At 36.0% G+C, this 13,292-nt stretch overlaps 1 protein-coding gene across 4 annotated transcripts in view; it reads left to right on the top strand.

The window, feature by feature from the left end:
- LOC101899591 (tyrosine kinase receptor Cad96Ca) overlaps nucleotides 1–13,292 on the top strand; it is a 569,779-nt gene that overhangs the window by 462,572 nt on the left and 93,915 nt on the right. The gene's annotated exons all lie outside the window — the stretch shown is intronic.

A 13,292-nucleotide genomic window follows, 5' to 3' on the forward strand; every position in this document is an offset into this window, starting at 1 on the left:
CTTATACAGTATGATAAAGTATGCCCGAAAACTAGTATCGTCGTTTTTATACAATCCATATTTTTAACATTGCCGATAAACTTATTTCATAGTAACTTAAAACAAATATTACAGCAGATATCATGAGGCAGGATACTGAAAAATAGAAATATATCTGTATACGCAAACATAGTACTTTGTTGTACCAACCTTAGTAAATACAGAATACAAAACAATCGTTTTTTGATTTCCAATGAATCCAGGAGAACACATTAAATTATTGAAATGAATTATTACTTAAACTAATGAAAAAATGAGCATGGAAGCTTTGCAGCCCTTCCTTAACCTGATCTTGCACGTATTGCCTTGTAATACGTTAATATTTCGTGTTAGAAATGTCGGATTCCGCTGGAGCGAGAAATTTCTTTTAAAATGTGACCAGGTGCCAATAGAGGGAAATCATTAAGATCATGCCGCTACTTAGACTTGGGGTCTCGAATTTAGGCAAGCTTCGATGACAGTTCAAATTTTCAAATTGAACTTAATGGACTTTACTCCGTCTTCCCACAAACCGCCTAAGTGGGTGAAATGAATTCTAATTTAGATTTAAATGAACGCTACTCGGTCTCATTTCAGCAGATCGACTTTTCCCTCAAAAATTTGTACCGTTATCTGTCTAGGCGCGCAAAGAATAACCTCACTCAGTAATAAATATAGAAATTGCCTGTGAATGTTATATACTTCACAGTTACGTGTTTTTTTCTTGTCTAGAATATTGTGCGGTGTTGAGATAATTTTACTCGCGATTTAGAAAATGTTTTATTGGTACCAGTCTGATCTTGGATACTAGTAATAATGGATATTTATGATTATCGAAGTATTCTATTCGGATGTACAATGCAGCATCATATACGCTTTCTGAAGCATCGCAGAATCTATGGATTTTATCCAAATCGTATATAACTCGGACCTTTATGATGTTTCAAATAATTTCACATTTTTAACGAAGTTCATACAGGGTATGTGCGTTAATCATCGCAATTGGTCTTGCATAGCCGGGACTTGTGTATTATTAGTTCCGTTGTAATGATAACTGACCTTCCACATGGGTCAAATAATTTGTATATAGTTGACAAAACTCCTCGTTTTCTGTATGTATTCTGGCAAATGCCAACAAATCTTCTTGCGATTAAAATCCAGCGGATTCATAAATATCCCCAAAAAATTACAGTTTCATCGACTGTGTGTTATTTTCTTTCATGTAGAACGTGAAGCATTGAATACAACCCTTTACTTCATCGTGATAAGGTAAATAATAAGGTTATCGATTTCATGCTCATTAATTTTTTAATGTGGTCAAGTTTAATTTTTTTTCCATTCTATAAAATTAAGCTAAGCCAATATTACTTGAATTGCCCAGCTCCTCACATTTTTTGTATGGGAGAGTCACATCCTATCTTTTTATACACTACACCATAGCAATGAGATATATTAAGTTTGTCATTCCGTTTATAATACCTCGAAATATACATTTTAGACTCTACAAAGTATATATATTCTTAATCAGCACAAAGTTCTTTGTCGATTTGGCGATGTCCGTCCGTCTGTGGAAATTACTCTAGCTTCCGAACGACATAAGGTAGGTTAATAAAATCTTACCCAAATGTGTATTATGTCTGCAGGACTTTTCGTATTGAAAACGCGTCTTCGTATAGCCCCCATATAACGGTACCTCCCGATATTCGGTATTTTGATAATTTTCGCGAAATCATTCACCGGAATTGTTTCAAATTTGATATTTGAAGTTCGTAGCAGATGCTACAACATACGACAGAAAATTGTCTGTGCAACTTCACATCTTCATATAGCCCCCATATAACGGTACCTCCAGATATTCGGTATTTTGATGTTTTTTGCGACATTATTCACCGGAATTGTTTCAAATTTGGTGTTTGAAGTTGGTAATGGATGCTACAGCCTATGACAGAAAATTCTCTATGCAGGCCCACGTCTTCGTATAGCCCCAATATAACGGTTACTCCCTATATTCCGAATTTTGATGATTTTAGCGACATTATTTACGGAAATTATTTCAAATTTTGTATTTGAAGTTCGTAATGGGACCTACAGATACAACATAGAAATAACTTTTAGGTTCACTTTTGGGACAAATCGATTTAGATATAGATTAAGCTTCCTTATATAAATATATATAACTTGCAAGTGTCCGCTACTTCGTCAGTGCTGAGTCCACCTTACAATTTTAGAGTCCTTACACCACTTCATTTTAGTACCTAAAATGCACAATTTGTGCATTTGGACAAAATTGTCAAAGAAATCATTAGACATCGTACTAATTTTTCAACTGTACCAGTTCGATGTCGAAAACGATAATAGGAAAATGATTACTTCTTGCACAAAAAAAATCTTCAAAATCTTTCATTTGAAGGTAACCGAAGAGCATATTAGTTGATCCCTTGCACAAAGGTTCCACATCCAATTTGTTGTGGCCAGAACCAACATTGACCTTAATATCAAATTTCAGTATTCAAGCTCTATCCATTCACTTCACGGCAAATTTAGTTATTTTCGAACAAGCATAGTACGCATTCCCAAACCCACCTGCATCACTCAAAACTCTATACCAACAGTGGATTCTGCAACAAACATCAGAATTTCAGCCCTATCCTAAGAACCAATCCCAAATCCATTATCGTACTTTTCATACAGTTATACTACATATGTCCAAAAGCACTTTCTTCTTTCCACCCTAGGCACGACCTCGATACTAAATCTTAGAATTCCATCTCCATCGCAACACCCAACGGCAACTTCTTCTCTCAAACACAGACACCGAAAGTGACATCCTATTCCCACTTAGTACACACTATATTGTTACCAGGTCATGCGGGAATTATAGGTGACAAGGACAATCCAATACCAATACCTTACTGGTTACCGGGCCTAGAAGCACATTTGAACATTTGTATTTGGTGTTGTATATGCAGGGCATGCGGGGAAGATTATGAAACATTGGAGGCATTAGAAATATCATACGAATCCATACCAGACCTAAATCAAATAATGCCAAATTAAATAGAACAGTACGGTATTTTGTTAAGACAACTGAATTTTAAATATAATAGACTGTAATATGACCGTCCGTATTCAATAACCGTCCGTATTCAATAACCTTTTAGTCTAGAGCATAAAACAGACCTATACAACCAATGGAACTTTGTGCAGCAATCTTTTGTTTCTTCGATTTACAAGTTATTGGACCTCAAGCAAGAAAAATTACAAATCCACTAAATGATTTGCGGTCCACCACATTTGAGCCCCAGTCAGCATCTGTATAACATACCAAACCATTAGAATAACTGAATGATAACATACCTTTTGCAGATAGATATGTCAGCTATCCTGTTAACGACTGTTACATTTTTACATCAAATCAATTTCAGTTCTCTTCTTTACAAACTTCTAAGACCGTTCCAGCCACAAAAGGGGTAAAATGGCTTACATTGTTCCATATTCCATCCCCGAATCCATTCTTCTGTATACGATGACTGATGTACTGATATATTTCCTCGAAGACCGTCTCTTTTTGTCTCCATTCCCAAATAGTATTTGAACGGACCTCTATAAATCGCATCCATATACTTATTCAAACTCAGTACCACTTCGCTTAATGAGTTCTCCTCTGACATTGCGAGTAAAATATCGTCGACATAAATAGCCAACATTACCAATTCTTCCTCCATATGTAACACATACCAGCAATTATAGGTCTTGCTGCGAACAAAATTTCCATCTAGTAATATTTGGTACCAATCTCGGCCTGCCTGTTTAAGACTGTAAATAGATTTTTTCAGCTTGCAAACCCCATTTGGGATATTTTGGTCAATAAACATAGGCGGCTGCCACATATATACCTCTTTTTTCAAATCACAATTAAGGTATGCGGAAACAATATCGATATGGTTGACAAGCATCTTCCGAACAGCAGCAACTGCAAACAACATTCTAATAGCAGTAAATCTCACAACTGGATAGTATGTTTCAATTTCAGTCAATTTGGGAGAATCCCTGAGCAACAAGTCGTACCTTCTGTTTAACAATCTTTCCAGAAGGGTCTCTCTTGGTGACAAACACCCCCTTACAACCAACAGTATTCTTTACATCTGGCCTTTTAACAAGTTCCCATGTGTTTTTTCTCATCAGTGACTCCAAATCCTCTCTCATTGTTTTTCTCCATTCATTTGCGTTGGAAGATTGTATAACCTTCTCAACCGTATTCGGGTCTTTATTAATTCCTTCTACCTTATTCACAATTTGATAGGTTCCACAACAAATAATTTTTTCGGTTGTCCTTTTCTTTCCGTTCTCACTTTTTTCGGCCTACCTATTTTTTTTAATAACTTGCGCCTTGACTGATCCATACGTTGAGAATTCACTATGATTGTCATCCAATTCATTTGTGTGTTGCTCTCTTGAACTCCTCTTTCGGGTTGACATTCGCTATCGGGAAAATGTTGAAGATTTAATTCCAAATTAAACCAATCATCGTTGTTTCGCTTTATTCCATCATCCGTATCGAATGCAATTGTAAATTACTTTTCAAAGAAAACAATATCACGAGCAATAATAATATTTCTGCATCCTTTGTTTTATAATCGGTAGGCCTTCGACTAGTGTGCATAACCAACAAAAATATATAGCTTTCCTTTAGGTTGTGTCTTAGAGCGAATTGGCTTTATGTCCATGGCAACAACGTCACATCCCAAACATCGAAGATTGGCGACTGTAGGCTTTCTACCGAACCGACATTAATGGGGCGTCTTTTATTAGATTAGATTTAGATTAGAGTCCCATAACATACACAACGCCATCTCAACTACGGTTCTGTTTAATTTTTCGGCAACTCCGTTCTTCTACGGGATGTATTTTACTGTAGTCTGGTGTTCTATGCCTGGCGATGATAAATACAATTGAAATTCATTAGACAAATACTCGCACCCGTTATCGCTCCTTAGAATTCTCAGTTAGCCTGTCTTTCTAACACCGTACAGAAATCCTAGAAAACTTTAATGGCATCTGATTTTTGTCTCAAAAACTAGATTGCCGTCAATAAAAGACATGAAATATCTGGAACCACCTTCGCTTGTAACTCACATGGGATCGCATATATCCGAATGCACTACCTCTAATAGCTTCTTACTGAAACTTTCTCCATAATTAGTAAACGGCTTAACAGTCATCTTGCACATAGCACATGTCACACAATAGATTTCAGCTTTTGGGTCTATGGCCAGTCCTCTGATTATTTCCAGATTCTGCAATTTTTCGATATCTTTGCAATTTAAGTGGTCCAGCCTATGATGCCACAGTGCATTATCAGCTTTCTCGTTCACCATCATCCATTCCTCTTTCACATAAAATGTTGTGGTAAATATTCCACCTTCAGGCTGAGCTCCGAAAATAATATGATTGTTTTTATTTTTTGCGCACACATTCTCATTCGTAAATCGCACGTTATGTCCATGCTCAATTATTTTGTTGACAGACAAAAAATTTGCATTCAACTTTAGCACGAAGAGTACATTGCATAGAGTAATGTGGTAAACTCCGATTTCAAATTTACATTGCCTATGCCCTCAGCAAATACACAACCATCTGATGCCAGCATTACCTTTTGCCTAACAGAGCACACATTTGTGATGATACGCCACTGTCTACAATCCGCTCATTTGAGTTTAAGCTGATTGACTCTCTGGCTGTAGCTTTTACTATTTCTATTATTTCCACCAAAATGAGTTGTAATTATATCCCCTACAAAAATTATTTTGTGTATACTTTCAGAGTTATATTTTTATACCCTCCAACATAGTATGGAGGGTATATTAAATTTGTCATTCCGTTTGTTACACCTCGAAATTTACATTTTAGACGCCACAATGTACATATATTCTTGATCAGCATAAAATTCTATGTCGACTTAGCGATGTCCGTCCTTCTGTGAAAATCACTCTAGATTCCGAACGAAATGAAGTAGGTTGATTAAATTTTACACACATGTGTACTATGTCTGCGGACATAACAGAATTTATAACAGATTATTATTTTTTTTTTAATTGCCAAATTAGTTCCAAATGGTTGTTTTCTTTAATTTTGGTGTCTTGTATAATGATTCTTATTTGTGTAATTTTCATTTGACCTCTCCTGATTTCTATTGTTACATATGTTTTTTTTTTTTGTAATTCCTGTATTCTAGTGTAATGCATCTACTTTCAATCTTAAATTTTCCCCGTTTATTTAACAAAACTTTTTTGGCAGTTTCTTTTATGGTGTTCACTGTTAGTATGTCCATATAGCTCAAGTCGATGTAGTTATCGTCAGTATACTATACGGTTAACACGTCAGACTTAAACTTAATATTTTGTATTTCTGTTCTTGCAAAATTAATAATAAAAACAACAATAATGGGATTAAGCCTGACGATTTTTGCAACAACAAAATACTACGGTATTCCAAACAAACATACCAACACTTTCTATTTTGTATTTCTATCATGAGTTCGCTTACGAGGTTGCTAATTTTAATGTAAGATTGATAAGGCTCCATCTGTATCCATCTTGTCTGTGTCTATGTTTCAGGGTATCCTCGATAAGCTGCCAATTGCATAGTTCTCGTCTAATAATGATTGTATTTTTTGTTTGTCCCTTTATAGCTCTAAGGAGTTCTGTAGGTTTTAAAATTACGATATGTTATGGTCCCGAAGTACGATCACTGAATCTTTTATTTTTTATAACTACCGACGGCGCCAAGCACTATGTACCCATTGCCGAAACGTCAGTAGCACTTCCTTTTGTCTTTTCTTGTTATACCTTTACATTCTTAATATAGTGCTTAGTTATCTAAATACAATAAACTTACAGTAGTGCTAAAGTCAGTAAGAAAATCTTATAAACTGATTTTTTGGAATTGTTTATGCTGGTTAAAATAATATGCAAATTGTGGAGCGTTTTATATATGATCTTTGGTTTTTTTATTGTTTAGAGAAAATATTATAAACTGATTATTTGGAATTGCTTATCTTGATTAAAAAAATATCTAAATTGAAATTGTAAAAATTTTGTTTATGTTATTTGATTTGGTTATTTTATTGTCTGGCTTTCATAAATTCCTTTATAAATTATTGGAATTTATCACGTTGGTAAGTGTTTGCTTCCCATTATGCTATTACCTCACATGCATAAGCGTTGGCTTGCATACCCTTTTTATACCATACATTACATTTTGGTGAGGGTATCATGTGTTTGTGCATTTGTTTGTAACATGGAGAAGGAAACGAGATAGACCCATAGTTACTTTTGAGGATCTTCATAAAATCACTTTCTGAGTCTTTCCATGAATTCTTGTGAAGAAAATGCAGGTAGATATTATTATCCGATTGAGATAAAATTTTCCACAAATCATTAGCTTGGCCCAAGGTCCAACCTTAAATTTGGATATAACTCCCATGTATATCTTCAACCGATATCGGATTAATTGTGCACAAAATGGCACGTCCGACCAAATTCAGTCTAGAAGCAAGTACTTCAAATTTGGTGAAAATCGGTTCAAGAATAGCTACAGCTCCCACATATATGTTTCATCCGATTTGGGGTTTTAAGTCCCCCACATGCGTAATATGCACTCCACAACAATGATCCTTTGTACCATATATCAGATACAGCTCAAAAATAAGTGCCAAATTTTATCGATATCGGATCAGGTTTGGATATAGCTCCCACATATATCTTAATCCGATATCAGGTTTATTGTGTACCAAATGACTAATATCAGCCAAAATGAACGGAATCCTGGCAATTCCAACTGAATTCATTCTAAAAACAAGTACTTCAAATTTGGTAAAAATTGGTTCAGATATAGCAATAGCTCTCATATATATGTTTTACCCGATATGGGGTTTAAGTCCCTCAGATGCGAAATATGCACTCCACAACAATGATCTTCGGTACCAGATATCAGATACAGCTCAGAAATAATTGCCAAATTTTATCGAGGTCTGTTAAGATTTTTATATACCTTCGATCTACATCTTCATACGATTTTACGGTTATTATCCACCATAAAGTAATATCAGCCCAAATTGGATACATTTTTTCATATTCAACCTAACCTTTGCATTTGATGTATAATTCTTATGGAAGTCATATCATGCACTATACAGCAATGTTATTTGGTACTAGAGGACCAAAAGCCTCCGTCAAATTTGATGAAAATCGATTCAGAGTTGGATGATACGCATTCAAATAAGGTTCATACTTGGTATGATCTATTTCACATAAACTCCCAATATAAGCTTTTTTGTTATGGGAGCTTAAGTAACTACGCATAGTGGAGTAGGGTATCATATAGTCGTCCCGCCCCACTTTTGACCTTTCCTTACTGATCACTATCGTAATTTTATGGAAATGTAAGAGTATACATAAAACGAGACGCTCAATAATTTTAGAACTTGTAAAATACTGTACGCATGTGCATATATATCATGTAGAAATCATCACGGCGTTTTTACTTCAAATCTTTTTTTAAAATTGATTTAACCTGCAAAAAAACAAATAAAGAACAATAAGTTCGGCCGGGCCAAACTTTTAATACCCTCCACCGTTGGAAAAGAAAGAAAGTTTGGAAATTTTCAAAAAATAAAATCCTTAAAAAATAGCCGTTATATTGGGGTCTATACGACGTGCACATACATAGACATTGTTTGTCATAAGCCATTACCATATTCAAATTCGAAACTTGAAATAAACGGTGAATGATGTAGCTAAAATCATCAAAATATCGTTTATAAGGAGGTGCAGTTAAATTGGAGCTGTGCGAAGACCTTGACCAGCATAGACAATTTTCTGTCACAGGCTGTAGCATCCATTACGAACTTCAAATGCCACATCTCAAACAATTTCGGTGGGTATTGTACCTAAAATCGTCAAAATACCGAATATAGAGAGGTACTGATATGTGGGGCCTATACGAAGACCTGGACCCACACAGACAATTTTCTGCCACAGACTGTAGTTTCCATAACGAACCTTAAATACCAATTTTGAAACAATTTCGGTGAATAATGTCGCTAAAATCATCAAAATACCGAATATAGGAAGGTACCGTAATATGGGGGCTATACGAAGACGTGGACCTGCACAGAAAATTTTCTGTCGTAGGGTGTAGTATCCATTTCGAACTTCAGTACCAAATTTGAAACAATTACCGTGAATAATGTCGTTAAAATCATCAAAATACAGAATATCGGGAGGTACCGTTATATGGGGGCTATACGAAGACATGGACTTGCACAGACAATTTTCTATCTTAGACTGTAGTATTCATTGCGAACTTCAAATACCAATTTTGAAATTACTTCCGGTGAATAATGTCGCTAAAATCATCAAAATACCCAATATAGGGAGGTACCGTTATATGGGGGCTATACGAAGTCGTGCACCTGCACAGACAATTTTCTGTCTTAGACTGTAGTATTCATTACGAATTTCAAATACCAATTTTGAAACAATTCCGGTGAATATGTCGCTAAAATCATCAAAATACCGAATATAGGGAGGTTCCGTTATATGGGGGCTATATGAAAACGTGGACCTACATAGCCCATTTACGAACCTAACCTGCCTACTGGAAAAATAAACATGTGTACAAAATTTTAGCCATCTATCTCAATTCATTCGAAAGATTACAACAGACAGACGGACAGAAAGACAGTCACTTAGAATTTTACGCTGATCAAGAATATATATACTTTGTTGGGTCTGACATGAGTATTTCGAGGAGTTACAAACGGAATGACAAAGTTAATATACCCTCCATGGTATGGTGGAAGGTATAAAATTTTTAAGTGCTAGTAAAAAAATAAAATAACGGAAATTAGTTGTTGAAAGTAGATGAGTGAGTTAGAAACCTTGTTTGAAAAACTAAATTTAGAAAATATAGAACAAAAAATGAATGCGGAACAAGTGAGTGAGTTGATAAAAGCGGAGGTGAGCAAAGCATTATCTGCTCAAAGAGTAGAGTTTGACAGGAAAATTACCGCGATTCAGGGCCAACTTAACTTGGGAAAACCGAAAGTCCAAAAATTCGCGAAGGTTACGATCAACCCACTTGTGCTGTGTGAAATTACTCTAGATGCGACAAAATCTCTTCCGGAATTTTCCGGTCAACAAAGCACTTATGTGTCTTGATGTGATTCTGCACACAACGCTTATGAATTATTAAAAAGGTATGATGACAGTGAACGCCACTATCAGCAATGACCATACTAAAAACAAAAAGTGCGGGGTGCAGCACACGCGGTACTCTCATCATTTAACACAGTGCTAAATTTTAGTGCAATCATTGTACGACTGGACGGACAAACGTCCCATCTATATTTAATAGAACAGGAACTGTACACACTTAGACAGGGTTCAATGTCATGTTTAGAGTTCTATGACGAAGTAGAAAAGAAACTAACGTTATTAGCAAACAAGATAATTATGTCATACGAAAACAGTGTAGCAGACACTATAAACGAAAAGTATAGGGTTGATGCACTTAGGGTATTCATATCTGGTTTAAGAAAACCTCTGTGCGATATCCTTTTTGCTTCAAGACCATTCGACCTTCCATCTGCTCTGGCTTTTGCACAAGAAGTAGACGCAAATAACGAGCGCTACGATTTTGCGAAAAAATTTCGCAACTAAATCTTATGAAAATTCTAACAATAAAAGGCAAACTCTGCCCAATCTTTCTCTAATCAAGAACACAATGTAGGACACAAGAATCCACATTATTCGGTAAAAAGACAGAAACAGGTTGGCCACTCGCAGCAGTTCACGGGTTATCAGAAACCATAACAACGTGTAACCAAAAATACAACGTGTAAATCATCTTAATAATGATCATAATCTACCTGATTTACCTGCTGACCAAACATACGAAGAAGAAGCGGAACAGATTGAGGATGATCTGTTCCACTTCATCTTGGAATTCATAGTCAATTGGGGGGAGAGAAGCTAAGCTCCTTGTCGACACAGGAGCGTCAAAGAGCTTTATCAAACCACTACCTGAACCAAAAGGAATTAAATTAGTACAGCATTCTTTTTCAGTAAAATCAATCCACGGGGTTACCGTATCAATCAGAAATGTGCAGTTAAAATGTTTGGTATAGTTGCTGATTTTATCATTTTACCTGAACTGACGTCATTTGACGGCGTCATTGGTTTAAAATCAAACACAATTACTCATGACAACGGAAAGGAAACTATTTTATTCATAACTAGACACGACTTAAATCATCTGCAACTTCAGGCCAAGTCGGTACCAAACCATTTAAAAGAAGCATTTTTCAAGGTAATTAAAAATGTTAATGGAGTGTTTGCAGATCCCAATGAAGCACTTGCATACAATACAAATGTCGTTGCGACGATCCGCACAGAAAACGAAGACCCACTGTACTCGAGATTGTACCCGTATCCTTTAGGTTTTTCGGATTTTGTAAACAAAGAAATCCAGGACTTATTGGCGAATGGTATTATTCGAAAGTCTAGGTCTCTATACAATAACCCAATACGGGTAATAAAGAAAAAGGGTCTTGACGAAACTGGACAAGAGTAAAAATGTTTGGTGATAGATTTCTGAAAATTAAATGAGAAAACTATCAGCGATAACTATCCGATTCCAGAAATCATAGAAACCTTGTCCAATCTTGGTGGAAGTAAATTTTTTACCACAATTGACTTCAAATCTGGGTTGCACCAGATACAACTATCAGAACCAGATAGGGGAAAAACTGCGTTTTCCATAAAAAACGGAAAATACGAGTTTTGTAGACTGCCCATCGGTCTGAAGAATGCTCTTTTCAGAGGGCGATAGATGACGTATTAAGAGAACACATCGGGACGAGGTGTTTCGTCTACGTAGACGATGTAATCATATTCTCGAAAAACGATCAACAACACTTACAAGATGTGGAATTAGTACTGAGAAGTCTATTTGAGGGTTTCGGCTGAAAAATCAAAATTCTTCCAAACTGAGGTTGAATATTTAGGATTTCTAGTTACTCAAGGGGGAATTAGAACAAGTCCAGAAAAAGTAAATACAATTAAAAATTTTCCCGAGCCTACCACTCTAAGGGGATTAAGATCGTTCTTAGGATTGGCGTGATATTACCGCTGTTTTATGAAAGACTGTGCCAAGATTGCAAAGCCACTCTCGAACATACAGAGAGGAGAATATAACGAGTTTCTGCATCGCAGTAGAAAAAATTAAAATTGATTTGACCAGTGAACAGAAAGGGGCATTTAACACAATAAAATAAATCTTATCGTCCGAAGATGTAACGTTAACATATCCAAATTTTCGGAAAACATTTGATTTAACGACAGATGCATCGTCACATGCTATAGGCGCTGTCCTTTCGCAAGGAGGCAGACCTATTACTACGATCTCCCACACTTTATGCGAAAGCGATGAGCATTACGCTACTAATGAGCGGGAGTTGTTGGCCATCGTCTGGGCAGTAAAAACGCTTAGAAATGATCTCTACGGAGTATCAGATCTGAATGTATTCACAGATCATCAACCACTAACATTTGCCGTTTCGGAGAGAAATCCGAACTCAAAAATCAAAAGATGGAAAGCATTTATTGACGAATGCAACGCAAGGCTGATCTATAAACCTGGAAAGGAAAATGTGGTCGCCGACGCGTTGTCTAGACAACATATAAATGCCTTGGATAGTGTGAGTGTTGATACAATTCATAGCGAAATGTCATCAACTAACACAATTGAAAGAACCGACAAACCGATAAATTGTTTTCGTAATCAGATAATCGTGGAAGAAGGTGTAGAGCCCCAGATAAGAACTTTTATTATTTTTGGGAAAAAGACAAGGAACCTCATTATATTCCGAACAAACGATGATGTAGCTAAAATCATCAAAATATCGTTTATAAGGAGGTGCAGTTAAATTGGAGCTGTGCGAAGACCTTGACCAGCATAGACAATTTTCTGTCACAGGCTGTAGCATCCATTACGAACTTCAAATGCCACATCTCAAACAATTTCGGTGGGTATTGTACCTAAAATCGTCAAAATACCGAATATAGAGAGGTACTGATATATGGGGCCTATACGAAGACCTGGACCCACACAGACAATTTTCTGCCACAGACTGTAGTTTCCATAACGAACCTTAAATACCAATTTTGAAACAATTTCGGTGAATAATGTCGCTAAAATCATCAAAATAC

The sequence above is a fragment of the Musca domestica genome, unplaced genomic scaffold (genome assembly GCF_030504385.1).
Source record: "Musca domestica strain aabys unplaced genomic scaffold, Musca_domestica.polishedcontigs.V.1.1 4, whole genome shotgun sequence".
Classification (NCBI taxonomy): Eukaryota; Metazoa; Arthropoda; class Insecta; order Diptera; family Muscidae; genus Musca; species Musca domestica.